Below are 14,671 nucleotides of genomic sequence, written 5' to 3' on the forward strand. Positions count from 1 at the left end.
TACTATACATACCCGTTATATATTCTGGATGTGAGTCCTCTGTTGGATATGTGGTTTGCAAGCATTTTCTCCCAGTTTATACCCTGTTTTTTCATCCTTTTAACACAGTTTCTACAGAGCCAAAGTTTTAAATTGGATGAAATCTAATTTATTTTTTTTCCTTATGGATTATGTTGTTTGAACCGTTCACTGTGCCCTAGATCTCAGACGTTTCTCCTATGTTTTCTTGTGAAAGTTTTTTCAGTTTTATATTTTACATTTAAATCTATGATTCACTGGGTGTTGGGTTTGTTTTTTTTTTTTCTGTATACAGGTTTTTTTTTTTTTTTTCTTTCTTTCTTTTTTGCCTATGGATATGCAACTGCTCCAGCGCCACTTGTTAAGCAGGCGATCCTTCCTTCTTTTTGTCTCTTTGTAAAAAATCAGCGTGGGGCTATTTCTACGTTCTTTTCTAGGTTCTCTATTTTGTTCCAGTGATCTACGTGTCTATTCTTCTCACAATACTACAGTCTTGATTCCTGTAGCTGTATAAGAAGTATTCAAATATGGTAGAGCCATTCCTCCCACCTTATTCTTCTTTTTCAAAACTTGTCTTAGCTACATATATATATTTTGAGATGGAGTCTCACTGTAGTCGTCCAAGTTGGAGCTCAGTGGGGTGATCCCGGCTCACTTCTATCTCCGCCTCCTGTGTTCAAGGGATCCTCCTGTCTCAGCCTCCTGAGTAGCTGGGATTACAGGCGTGTGCCATCACACCCGGCTAATTTTTGTATTTTTAGTAGACACGAGGTTTCACCATGTTAGCCATGCTGGTCTCAAACTCCTGACCTCAAGCGGTCCGCCCATCTCAGCCTTCCAAAGCGGTGGGATTACAGGCATGAACCACCGTGTCCAGCATTGTCTTAGCTATTGCCAATTTGTTACAGCAACAATACAAAACGAATACACATAGAAACAGATTAGTGAAACAAAATAGAAAATCAAGAAAGAGACTAATTTATGTGCAGACTTCAGCATGCATTTCCAAACAGTGGGCAAAAGGTGGATTGTATAATAAATTATTGCTTGACAAGTGTCTATCCATTTGAAAAAATAAAGATTAAATCCTCACTTTAAACCACATAAAATAGTAAATTCTAAAAATTCAGTGTGAAAACATGAAATCATAAAGAACTAGATGAAAATTTAGGAAAATATTATAGTGTAAGACATCTTGAGTTGGCATAGGCACTTCCTGACATTACACCAAGGCTATAAACAATGAATCTGACATAAAGATGTAAAAGTTAAACTATCATCTAAGTCAAAAGACACCATAAACAACTGTTTAAAAAGGCAAATTTGGGGGAAAATGGTGAAAGATCCGCAATAAATTAAAAGTAACCATCTCTAATATACAACAGAGCTTTTGCATATCAGTAAGAGAAACTGGAACAACCCAGTGAAAAAAATGTGTTCAGACATGGCACTTCTTCACCGTATAGCAGAAAAGGACTATGCAATAGAAAGTACGAAAGAAAAATAATAAAGGAAATGGAGAATAGATCCCAGAAGTTTCAATGTTCATCCAATAGAAGTTCCAGAGATAGAGAATAGAAAGACCGGGCCAGGGGCAGTGGCTCACGCCTGTAATCCCAGCACTTTCGGAGGCAGGCACATCACCTGAGGTGAGGATTAGAGACCAGCCTGGCCAACATGGTGAAACCCCATTTCTACTGAAAATACAAAAATTGGCCCGGTGGGGTGGTAGGCGCCTGAAATCCCAGCTACTAGGGACACTGAGGCAGGAGAATCACATGAACTCCTGAGGCGGAGATTGCAGTGAGCTGAGGTTGTGCCACTGCACTCCAGCCTGGGTGACAGAGCAAAACTCCGTCAAAAAAAAAAAAAAAAAAAAAAAATAGAAAAGAATAGAAAGACTGGAGAGAAGGCAGTACTTGAAGAAATAATGTTCTAGAATTTTCTCAACTAAACAAAGACATGAATCTTCACCTGAAAAGAGCCACCTAGTTCTGAGTGTGATTAACACACATGTGCACACACACACATGGGTGCACCCCCGCCCCCCCCCACCCCCACACACCGTAGGAGTAAAATTTCTAGGAGAAAGATAAAATCCTGAAAGGTCCCAGAGAAAAAGAGAAGAGAAAATGCAATGGAGAAGTTTTTCAAGGAGCTGATTAAAGATAACTTTGGGCCGGGCGCAGTGGCTCATGCCTGTAGTACCAGCATTTGGGAGGCCGAGACGGGAGGATTGCTTGAGCTTAGGAGTTCGAGACCAGCCTGGCCAACAAGGCGAAACCCATCTCTACAAAAAATACAAGTAGCCAGATGTGGTGCCACGTGCCTGTAGTCCCAGCTAATTGAGAGGTTGAGGCAGGAGAATCGCTTGAGTCCAGGAGGTGGAGATTGCAGTGAGCTGAGATGGTGCCACTGCATTCCAGCCTGGGTGACAGAGCCAGACACTGTCTCAAAACAAAACAAAACAAAAACAAACACAAAAAGGTGAACCTAGATATCTGTATACAGCCAGGATAATCCAGAATGAGGGAAAAAATATTCAGAAAATTCACGACACATATACCCTTCAGAAATCATTATTGGTATACAGTTCTATCAGAAGGAAAAACTAAATTTAGGAGAAAGGAGGTGATTTCAATAAGCAATGGTGAGGAGAAAAATAGTAAAATGTATCGAAAAGTGTAAACTTTAGACCGTAAATTTAAAAAATTGCAGTCTTGAACTAAAATTCCCAGTATTATAAGCTTGGAAGATGGGAGGAGGGACAGGAAAGAAAAGAGAAGTTCTTTTGGTGTTCAAGGAACAACAACATGGCAAAACCCCATCTCTACTAAAAATATAAAATTAGTTGGGCGTGGTGGTGCACACCTGTAACCCAACCTACTCAAGAGGCTGGGGCAGGAGAATCACATGAACCTGGGAGGCGGAGGTTGCAGTAAGCTGAGATCACACCATTGCACTCCAGCCTGGGCAACAACAGTGAAACTCCGTCTAAAAATAAATAAATAAAAAAAGGCCGGAGGTGGGGGCTTATGCCTGTAATCCCAGCACTTTGGAAGGTCAAGGCAGGAGGATCACCTGAGGTCAGGAGTTCAAGAACAGCCTGGCCAATAAGAGTGAAATTCTGTCAAAAAAAAAAAGGAAGGACAGGCACCGTGGCTCACGCCTATAATCCCAGCACTTTGGGAGTCTTAGGCGAGTGGATCACCTGAGGTCAGGAGTTCGAGACCAGTCTGCCAACATGGTGAAACCCTGTCTCTACCAAAAATACAAAAATTAGCCTGGCATAGTGTCACAGGCCTGTGGTTCCAGCTATTCAAGGGGCTGAGGTAGGAGAATTGCTTGGACTTGGGAGACAGAGGTTCAGTAAGCCAAGATCGTGCCACTGCACTCCAGCCTGGGCAACAGAGGAAGACTCTGTCTCAAATAAACGAATAAATGAATAAATAAATAAAAAGAAAACCTATTGGATATGAAAACATTAACTGCTCAAATAAATAATTCAGTGGAATAGTTGGATGTTAAAATTGATATAGTTGAAAAAGCAATTACTGAGCTAAGGAAATACATCTAAAGAATTCATAAAAGTAATCAGTAATGGATAGAGAAGAAGTAAATGAAGGAAAAGTTAATTAATCGGGAGGATAGAAGAACAAATGTCAGAACACATCTAATAGTAGCCTTATAACAAGAAAATATAGTCATTAAAAAAGAGAGTATATTTAAGTAATGAATGAGAATTTCTCAGATTTAGAAAAATGACTTAAGAATTAAAGGTGTTATAGTACACACACACAGGAACAGTGAAATGTAAAATTGTGAAAGACAAGGAAAAAATATTTTAAAAATGATCAGTGAGAAATAGCAGGTTACTTACAGAGGAAAAATAATTAAACTGACATTGGATCTCTCGAACACTACACTGGAGGCAAGGATACAATGGTGTAATAACTCCAAACTGTTGAAAGAAAGGATTTTTTTTTTTTTTTTTTTTCTGAGACAGAGTTTCGCTTTGTCACCAAGGCTGGAGTGCAGTGGCATGATCTTGGCTCACTGCAACCTATGCCTCCTGGGTTCAAGCAAATCTCCTGCCTCAGCCTCCTGAGTAGCTGGGGCTACAGGCACACACCACCACACCTGGCTAATTTTTATACTTTTAGTAGAGACGAGGTTTCGCCACGTTGGCCAGGCTGGTCTAGAATTCCTGACCTCAGGTGATCTGCCCACCTCGGCCTCCCAAAGTGCTGGGATTACATGCGTAAGCCACTGAACCAGACGACAGAAAGGAATTTTGATATTGGGTGGAGTAAAGACAATGTCAGGCATGTAAGACTTCAGGAGATTGAAGACACAGGGAAATGTTAAAGCAAACAAGTATTTATTGCCCTTATTAAAGACTGTAAGGAAGGGTCAACTGCAGGGCTAATGCCTATAATCCTAGCACATTGGGAGCCCGAAGCAAGAGGATTGGTTGAGCCCAGGAGTTCATGACCAGCGTGGGCAACATGGCGGAACCCCGTCTCTAGAAATAATACAAAAATTAGCCGGGCACATCAAGTTCCTGGGTCTGTAGAGAATTTAACAACAACAACAACAACAACAACAAAAATAGCTGCATTTGGTGGTGGGTACCTGTAGTCCCAGCTAGTCGGGAGGCTGTGGCAGGAAGTTTGCTTGGGCCTGGAGTTTGAGGCTGCAGTGAGCTAGGATTGGGTCACTGCACTCCAGCCTGAGTGACACAGTGAGACTTTGTCTCTGAAAATAGAGAAAAGATCGTAAGGACGATTTTACTCAGAGCGGGGACTACTGTGATAGGTACAGGGACCACTGCAATGGGGTCTTGTGCTGGGAGAGTGATATTAGGATCGACTTCAACTCCACCAAGGACAAGTGGGGATTTGTAGTCAGGGAGTAGGAGCGGGGGGTCAGAAGATGGGAAATTACTTGGAGGAAACCTCATGGGCAGGGGGATTCTGGCTAAACTGACTTGACAGGATTTTTGCTGAAACAGGTTAAATGGGCAGAGTGCCTGGATGAAGGACGGAGCCTGAGGTTGGGACCTAGTCAGAAACAGGACTCAGAGGAGCCTGACTCAAGTTTGGTCAAAGGATAGTGTCTGTCCGAAAGCATAAGCAATAAAGTCAACAGCAGTAAAATGAGTGGATCACAAAGGATAATTTTTGTGTATTGCTAAGCAGGGCTCTGCTTTAACCATTGTGAAAGTTTATTATGTGAATTGAGTCGTTCTTTTTTTTTTTTTTAGATGAAGTCTCACTGTGTCATCCAGACTGAAGTGCAGTGCGTGATCTTGGCTCACTGAAACCTCAGCTTTCTGGGTTGAAGCGATTCTCCTGCCTCAGCCTCCTGAGTAGCTGGGACTATAGTCACGCGCCACCACACCCCACTAATTTTGTTTTTTTGCTAGAGACAGGGTTTTTGCCATGTTTACCAGGCTGAATTCCTGACCCCAAGCCATCTGCCCCCCTTGGCCTCCCAAAGTGTTGGGATTACAGGCGTGCTCCACCACAACCCACCTGAATTGACTCAATTCTTGACATACACAACTATGTCAGAGTTGGATGGCCAGGGGAAAAAGCACTCAGGGCACATTGCACCTGCTCCAAGAAGTGAATTTTCCACAAGGCTGGTGGCTGAAATGGCCTACTGCCATCCTAAGACCACTTTTACCGTGTAAATGCTGAAACAACCTGCAATGACTCTAAGGCTTGTTTTACCTATTGTCCGCACTCACCAATCACAGCTTGCCAGCTCCCGAAAGCTTCTCTGGTGCCAATGGACTTGCTTTAAAAAATATAGGTAACATTTCTGTTTCTAATAAAACTCTCAACTTTCTCTTTGTTCTTTGGACATACCAAAGACCAGCCAGTTTGTGTGTATGCCTCAGATTACAATTTTATGATTCTGAAAGAAAATGTTTAGAGATTCATGGCCGGGCATGGTGGCTCACGCCTGTAATCCCAGCCCTTTGGGAGGTCGAGGCTGGCGGATCGCTTGAGCCCAGGGGGTCGTGACCAGCCTGGACAACGTGGTGAAACCCTGTCTCTGCAAAAAATACAAAAAATTAGCTGGATGTGGTGTTGCATGTCTGTAATCCCAGCTATTCCAGAGGCTGAGTAGGGGAGGTAGAGGTTGCTGTGAGGCGAGATTGTGCCCCTGCATGTCAGGGTGGGTGACAGAGCGAGACCCTGTCTTAAAACAAAAGAATCCCATAATATAACATCCTTGATATTGTAGTTATGAAAAGAGATTCATCTCCATAGTCTTTGACTTTGATATTTGTGGTGTCAGAAATGGGATCTGAAGCTGACTCACCTTGGAGACATCAATGACCTCTGGAACTATGGCATGAGGTCTGCACACTTGGCCCCCTTGAGCTTTTGCTTTTCTGGTTGCTTCTTTCCCCCGTGGTGAGTGTCTCTTGGATCAAACTGCCATTTTCTGGGTGGTTGAGTTCAGTTTTATTTGGGAATTTGTTAGAAAGGGTCTTTCTCTTCCTCCTGGTTATGAAACCTCCTCTTTTCTTTTCCTTTCTTTTCTTTTCTTGTCTCTTTTTCTCTTTTCTTTTCTTTTCTCTTTTCTTCTTTTTTTTTTGAGACAGTGTTTCGCTCTGTTGCCCAGGCTGCAGTGTAGTGGTGTGATCTGGGCTCACTGCAACCTTCACCTCCCAGGCTCAACTGATTCTCGTGCCTCGTCCTCCTGAGTGACTGGAATTACAGGCATGCGCCACTACGCCTGGATAATTTTTGTAGTTTTTAGTAGAGATATGGTTTCACCCAGTGAGCCAGGCTGGTCTTGAACTCCTGACCTCAAGTGATCTGCCCACCTCGGCCTCCCAAAGTGCTGGAATTATAGTCGTGAGCCAACACGCCCAGCCAACTGGCTTTGCTTAATATGTCAGTTTTCATAAGTAATCTATGTATGATTGTTAAAATGAATAAATGAGGTAAATGTGAGATACATGTTTATAAAGTGAACTTTTCATGTAATTTGAAATGTTTTTTCTCTTGCTCTTACCATATGAAGATGAAATATTAAAGTTATGTCAGATTAAGTAATAGGTACTCACTAAATGCCAGGATCATTTCCAACTAAGAAAATAACAGATACAAATCGCTGAACATAAGTACAGGTTTGTTCTTGGCCCTTAAGTTTTATAAAAGACAAAACGTATTTGGATCTGTTAATAAAATACCCTGTTCCACATTGAAATTGTTCTATAAAAATATTTTTAAAGATTATAAAATATATATTCATGAGATGTTAATATGTAACAATTCCCAACTACTTCCTAGGTTTTTACTAAAAATTAAGGTTACTAAAAATTAAAAGTTCTTTGTATATATAATTCTATATACAAAATGTAAAAAAATAATTTTTATATGACAAAATTTTGTGTGGTCTGGGTGACAATACGCTTTTATCCTAAAATAAAATGATTGGTTGTTTTAATATAAAAAATAGTCTATGGCCATACCACCCAGAATGTGCCAAATCTTGTCTAATCTCAGAAGTTAAATAGGGTCGGGCTTGGTTAGTACTTGGAATGGAGTCCAATATAAAAATGAAAATTTATACGGCTAAGACTGGGGGTAAAAAAATGACAGAATGTCGACCGGGCGCGGTGGCTCACGCCTGTTATCCCAGCACTTTGGGAGGCCGAGGCGGGCAGAACACAAGGTCAGGAGATCGAGACCATCCTGGCTAACACGGTGAAACCCTGTCTCTACTAAAAATACAAAAAATTAGCCGGGTGTGGTGGCGGGTGCCTGTGGTCCCAGCTACTCGGGAGGCTGAGGCAGGAGAATGGCGTGGGTCCAGGAGGTGGAGCTTGCAGTGAACCAAGATCGAGCCACTGCACTCCAGCCTGGGCAACAGAGTGAGACTTCGTCTCAAAAAAAAATAAAAAAAATGACAGAATGTCTAAGCAAGTTGCTGAGGGTTTATGAAGGATGAGCCTTGGGAAGGGAGTCTTATATATGATGAGATAGGTTGGGATGGAAAAGAAATTGTTTATCAGTTTTTCTAAAAATTGAACATTGGTGTCAAGGGTGCACTGAAGCAGGGCGAGTCTGCTCCTCTCTGTTTGAGATAGGTTTTCTTAACATGTTGATCTGTTTTTCTTTACCTTTTAAATAATCAGTCTATAACAACAGAGATTTCGCATTTTAAGAAAGGTTCTTAACTGTGTTTATTAAGTTTTTGTTTTTGTTTTCTAAGATGGAGTCTCGTTCTGTCGCCCAGGCTGGAGTGCAGTGGTGCGATCCAGCCAGTGCAGTGAGCTAGGTTGCTCACTGCAACCTCCACCTCCTGGGTTCAAGCGATTCTCCTATCTCAGCCTCCCAAGTAGCTGGGATTACAGGAGCCCACCACCATGACTGGCTTACTTTTGTATTTTCAGTAGAGACAGGGTTTCACCATGTTGACCAGGTTGGTGTCCAACTCATGACCTCAAGTGATCTGCCTGCCTTGGCATCCCAAAGTGCTGGGATTACAGGCGTAAGCCAACGCACCCAGCTGTAATTAGCAATAGTATAATAAATTTAGTTTGTACAAGAGTTTTGATCCAAGATCCGAAGTCTAAGGGCCGTCAGCTGAACAAATCAAAAGACTGTGGGGAAAGTGAATGAGACCTCTTATAGTCTTTGAGCAGCATTTTAGGACTGGGTTGAATTAAAGCAGAGTGTCAACTCTATAAAAGGGACCACTAGGTGAAGGAAAGGATTTGGGGATCAGGTTCTGTCAAGTGAAAAATGTAGACATTAAGCAGGTAAGAGTCTCATTATGATATGAAGACTTATTCTGGTGTCTTGGGAAAAGCTGTCTACAGTGTGGACACATCAACTTCTCATCCTGATTTGTTGTTGGAATGTCTCTGCTTATGGCATTGGACAGTTTGGTGAACTTTTTGTGTGGTGCATACGTCAGGCATGAGACTTGTTCCTTAAAATTTATACAGTTTTATCTTATAGGACTTGTAAAGCAAAAATAAAATCCTAAACCCCTGCGTCCCTGCAACCATCTGAGTGGACTTCTTCCTCAGCCAGGGCTCTTTTAAAATTTAGCCTGAGAGATGGTTTCAGGCCATGACAGGAAGTGGGGGTCAGACATGCCTCATTATACCTCTCTGGCATCAACATCAACACAGACTTGAAGTCTGATAAGAAACATATTATGGCTGGGCGTGGTGGCTCACAACTGTAATCCTAGCACTTTGGGAGGCTGAGGCAGGGGGATCACCTGAGGTCAGGAGTTTCAGACCAGCCTGACCAATATGGTGACACCCTATCTCTACTAAAAATACAAAAATTAGCTGGATGCAGTGGCAGGCGCCTGTAATCCCAGCTACTCAGGAGGCTGAGACAGGAGAATCACTTGAACCTGGGAGGCAGAGGTTGCAGTGAGCTGAGGTCACACCACTGCATTCTGGCTTGGGCAACAGAGCGAGACTCCATCTGAAGAGAAAAAAAAAAAAGAAACATGTTAACAACCTGTTCTCTCTGTAGCCTAGTACCTGAAGGCTTCCTCTGCAAATAAGAACTTGGGGCTCTGCAATCCTTTATCTTAACCGTGGCATTCCTTTCTGTTGATCCTAGGGTTTTGTTTTGTTTTGTTTTGTTTTGAGACGGAGTCTGTCTCTTTCGCCCAGGCTGGAGTGCAATGGCGTGATCTCCGCTCACTGCAACCTCCGTCTTCCAGGTTCAAGCAATTCTCATGCCTCGGAGTAGCTGCGACCACAGGCACAGGCCACCGCACACAGTTAATTTTTTGTCCTTTTAATTGAGATGGGGTTTTACCATGTTGCTCAGGCTGGTCTTGAACTCCTGGCCTCAAGTGATCTCCCTGCCTCAGCCTCCCAAAGTGCTGGGATTCCAGGTGTGAGCCAACACACCAGGCCTATAATTAGGTTTCTGATTGCTTAGGAAACTGAGCTTTGGAAGGGTTATGTTTTTAAGTCCACGTAACTTTCTGTATTGTTGTTGAAGTCTGTTGACTATCAATCTGGTTAAATGAGTGACTATTTTCTTTTTTCCCTTTTTCTTTTCTTTCTTTTAGAATTTATTTTTGGCCTGTGACACAGCCCTCAGGAGGTCCTGAGAACATGTGCCCCTAAACGAGTGACTATTATTTCACAGTGACCCGTGATCCTGTTTTGAACAAATGTTTTGAGCCTTTAAACATCTTTGACAAACTTCCCCCAAATCAAATTCTGTTTTAATTTATCTGTTGCTGTTGAACAAACTAATCAAATTCTAATTTAAGTCTTTTTAACCTGAAATTGACTTTGAGATTTACCAGTGAGGCTCCTGGAGAGCCTCAAAGAATGTGTCTCTCATTAGGCTTATTTGATATGCTAGATTATATGAAAAGCAATGTCAAATAATAAAATAATACTAATTGCTGTTTACACTTATGTAGATATGATATTGACGTTAATGTTATATGTTTACACTTACATAGATATGTTATTGATGTTAATGTTTATATGATCTGAAGATCATATAAAATTTACAGAGGTCTGATGATCCTGATGTGATGCTATCAGTCATGATTCTGGTTGTTATCTTAAAATGCTCTATATAATAGAAATATCTGAACTTTCTTGTCAGTTATTGAACTTTCATCAGATTTTAGTCATCGCTCTTCTAAGTTTTTTCATCTACAGTGCTGATTCTTCTCTAAAAGCATCTAGAATCAGATTCATTAAAAAGATTCTAACAAGTACTGTTGAATATAGATTTCTAATATCTTTCAGATCAATGAACTAAATAATTTTTTTTTTCAGAACTCTAACAGAAACTGATGGGTTCATGCAACTGATCATCAAGATCAAGCAGAACAAAAATTAATTACATGAAGCTAAATAACTGATAAAGTTAATGTATTTTTGACCTTTTTTTAAAACTTTGTTTGTTGGCTGGGTGCGGTGGCTCATAGCTGTAATCCCAGCACTTTGGGAGGCTGAGACAAGAGAATCCCATGAGTGCAGGAGTTCAAGACCGACCTGGGAAACACAGGAGACCCAGTTTCTAAAAAAAAAAATTAAGACAATAAAAACTTTCTTTTTAATTAAATGTTTTGTTTTCCACATATAAGAAAATTTTCTGGTGGGGTGGGGCTGCTCACTTTGGAAAGTCAAGGAGGGAGGATCGCTTGAGCCTAGGAGTTCAAGACCATTCTGGGCAACATGGCAAAACCCTGCCTCTACAAAAAATACAAAAAAAATTAACTGGGCAAGGTGGCACACGCCTGTGGTCCCAGCAACTTGGGAGGCCGAGGTGGGAGGATCAGTTGAGCTGAAAGGCAGAGGTTGCAGGGAGCTGTGTTTGCACCACTGCACTCCAGCCTGTGCAACAGGGCACAAACCTTTCTCCAAAAAAAAAAAAAAAAAAAAGGAGAAAATTTTCTGTGTTAAAGTATCTATAGTTTATAACAATTTGGTTAAGTATACTTTTGTAAACTAAGATGGAAATGTTTGCTTTTTCTTTCTACTGGATTCCTCCAGAATTTGAAGACCATTTGTAAATATTCTTATGGCAATATGGCTATTTACACAGGTCCAGTAAAAACCTGCTCTTGGTGCCTCATTCAATTCCAACATGGCAAAAATCTCCAGCCCTACAGAGACACAGCAGTGCATCGATTCCCCAATTTCTGTTTTCCAGAAATAGGCTGGAAAGGATGGTTACAACAGCATTCACCCCAAGATGGAGTTCCCAAGCTTCATGAATACGGAACTAGCTGCCTTCACAAAGAACCAGAAGCGCCCCAGTGTCCTTGAACACATGGTGAAGAAACTGGATCTCACTAGTGATGGGCAGTTAGATTTCCAAGAATTTCTGCATCTGATGGATGGCATGACTGTGGCTTACCGTGACTCTTTTCTCAAGGCTGCCCATTTCAAGAAGCGGATCTGAGGATCCCTTGGGCCTGGTTTCCAAGCCACCCCCTTTCCTTGCAGCCTTGCCATCACCATCTCCTCACAGCCCACACGTCCCCTGGGCCCAGCACACCTACCACCTCATGCAGGCCCTGCCTGCAGGTAGTAATAAAACCATACTTCTCTTCTCTTTTCCTTTATTTATTTATTTTTTTTGAGATGGGGGTCTCATTATGTTGGCCAGGCTGGTTTTGAACTCCTGGGCTCAAGTGGCCTCCCAAAGTTCTGGGAATACAGGTGTGAGGCATTGAATCTGGCCCCCCCCTTTTTTTTTTAGGCACACACACACACACACACACACACAAAACCACCAAAAAAGTAACAACAACAACAACAAAACACCTCTGCTCTCTCTTTATGGAGGGATACAACTGAAAACATTGGTTATAGGGCTGGGCAAAGTGGCTTGCGCCTGTAATCCCAGCACTTTGGGAGGCTGAGGCAAGTGGATCACCTGCAGTTGGGAGTTTGAGACCAACCTGGGCAACATGGTGAAACCACATGTCTACTAAAAATACAAAGTTAGCCAGGCTTGGTGGCACACGCCTGTAATCCTGGCTACTCAGGAAGCTGAGGCAGGAGAATTGGTTGAATCCAAGAGGCGGAGGCTGCAGCGAGCTGAGATCTCACCACTGCACATCAGCCTGGGCGACAGATCAAGACCCTGTCTCAAAAAGAAAAAAAAAATGAAACATTGGTTATATTACCAAGGCTTTCATCAAAATGCAAGGAATGGCTAACTTCAAGTATTTTTAGCTTTACAGTGAGTAAATAAAAATGGTCACTTTCTGGCAGGCCCAGGAACCTTGAGAATGTAGGTGAAATCTAAAGTCTGCCTTGGTTTCACTTTCTGTCCTCAAGAGGTTTTTAAATCTGAGATTCCTAAGTGATCAATATATAGAGAAAAATTATGTTGCTAAAGAAAAGTTATAATAGACCAGTTATTAGATTGTGGCTGTCTGCATTGTTTCAAGGTCTTGGTTTTTTGTTTGTTTGTATTTGAGACGGAATCTCTCTGTCACCAGGCTGGAGTGCAGTGGCGCAATCTTGGCTCACTGCAACCTGCACCTCCTCTGTTTAAGCGATTCTCCTGCCTCAGCCTCCAGAGTAGCTGGGACTACAGGCGCACGCCACCATGCCCAGTTAATTTTTGTATTTTTAGTAGAAATGGGGTTTCACCATGTTGGCCAGGATGGTCTTGATCTCTTGACCTCATGATCCACTCACCTCAGCCTCTGAAAGTACTGGGATTACAGGCATGAGCCACTGCGCCCAGTCGAGTTCTTGTTATCTACATATAGAATGGACTAATTCCAACCTTTCCCCATAAAATTACTAAAAACAGATTCTGCTCCATTCCTGAAGTCTGCTGATGAAAAGAGTTAAACTCTGGAAAACATTTGAAGAGATTTATTCTGAGCCAAATAGGAGTGACCATGGCCCATGACGCGGCCTCAGGAGGTCCTGAGTTGCCCAAGGAGGTTGGGGTGCAGCTTGGTTTTATACATTTTATGGAGACTCAATCAAATACATTTAAGAAATACACTGGTTTGGTCCAGAAAGGCAGGACAACTCAAAGCAGGGGCTTCCAGCTTGTGGGTAGATTTAAACATTTTCTGCTTGACAATTGGTTAGATTTATCTAAAAACTTGGGATGAGCCAGGCATGGTGGCTCACGCCTATAATCCCAGCACTTTGGGAGGCCAAGGTAGGCAGATCACCTGAGGTCAGGAGTTTGAGCCTAGCCTGCCCAACATGGTGAAACCTGGTCTCTATGAAAAATACAAAAAAATTAGCCAGATGTGGTGGCAGGTGCCTGTAATCGCAGCTACTCTGGAAGCTGAGGCATTAGAATTGCTTGAACCCAGGAAGTGGACGTTGCAGTGAGCAAGGATCGTGGCACTGCACTCCAGCCTGGGTGATGGAGCAAGATTCCATATCAATAAAATAAAATAAAATAAAACGATTGCTAAGTAGTTTTGTATTATGATATTAGATTGTCAGTCTAATATTTGTTAAGCCAGTTCTCCAAACAGGATTATGTTGGCCTAGTACTTCAAGATGATTGCCAATACAGATGGGACTAATAAGATGGAACATGTTGCTGAACTGCAGACAAAACTGCCTGATTTTTTTTTCTTCTGACCTCTTTGTTGCTCAAATGTGGCCCATGTCCCTGATATCGACTCCCTTACCTTTCCCTTGACATGGGACAAAGACAACCGGCCCAGGTCCATCCTGGCATGGAGTGACAATGAAGCCTTACTTTAAGATGGCTGATCAGTGAGGTTTTCAAAGAAAGATGTTGATCAAAAGAGGGAATGTGAAAGCTGATTGTGCCAATGAACCAGCTTCTCCAGGGCCAATGAGCCTCATTCCAAAACAATATGTAACATTTTTCTTTCTTTTTTTTTTTTTTGAGACGGAGTCTCGCTCTGTCGCCCAGGCTGGAGTGCAGTGGCCTGATCTCAGCTCACCGCAAGCTCCGCCTCCTGGGTTCAGGCCATTCTCCTGCCTCAGCCTCCCGAGTAACTGGGACTACAGGCGCCCGCCACCTTGCCCGGCTAGTTTTTTGTATTTTTTAGTAGAGACGGGTTTCACCGGGTTAGCCAGGATGGTCTCGATCTCCTGACCTCGTGATCCGCCCGTCTTGGCCTCCCAAAGTGCTGGGATTACAGGCTTGAGCCACCG

The 14,671-nt window shown here is 42.4% G+C and overlaps 1 pseudogene; it reads left to right on the forward strand.

Moving 5' to 3' along the window:
- Nucleotides 1-11,639: 11,639 nt before the first annotated feature.
- On the forward strand, nucleotides 11,640-11,957 carry LOC105547754 (annotated as a pseudogene).
- Nucleotides 11,958-14,671: the final 2,714 nt, after the last annotated feature.

This window comes from Mandrillus leucophaeus, unplaced genomic scaffold (genome assembly GCF_000951045.1).
Source record: "Mandrillus leucophaeus isolate KB7577 unplaced genomic scaffold, Mleu.le_1.0 Scaffold395, whole genome shotgun sequence".
Lineage (NCBI taxonomy): Eukaryota > Metazoa > Chordata > Mammalia > Primates > Cercopithecidae > Mandrillus > Mandrillus leucophaeus.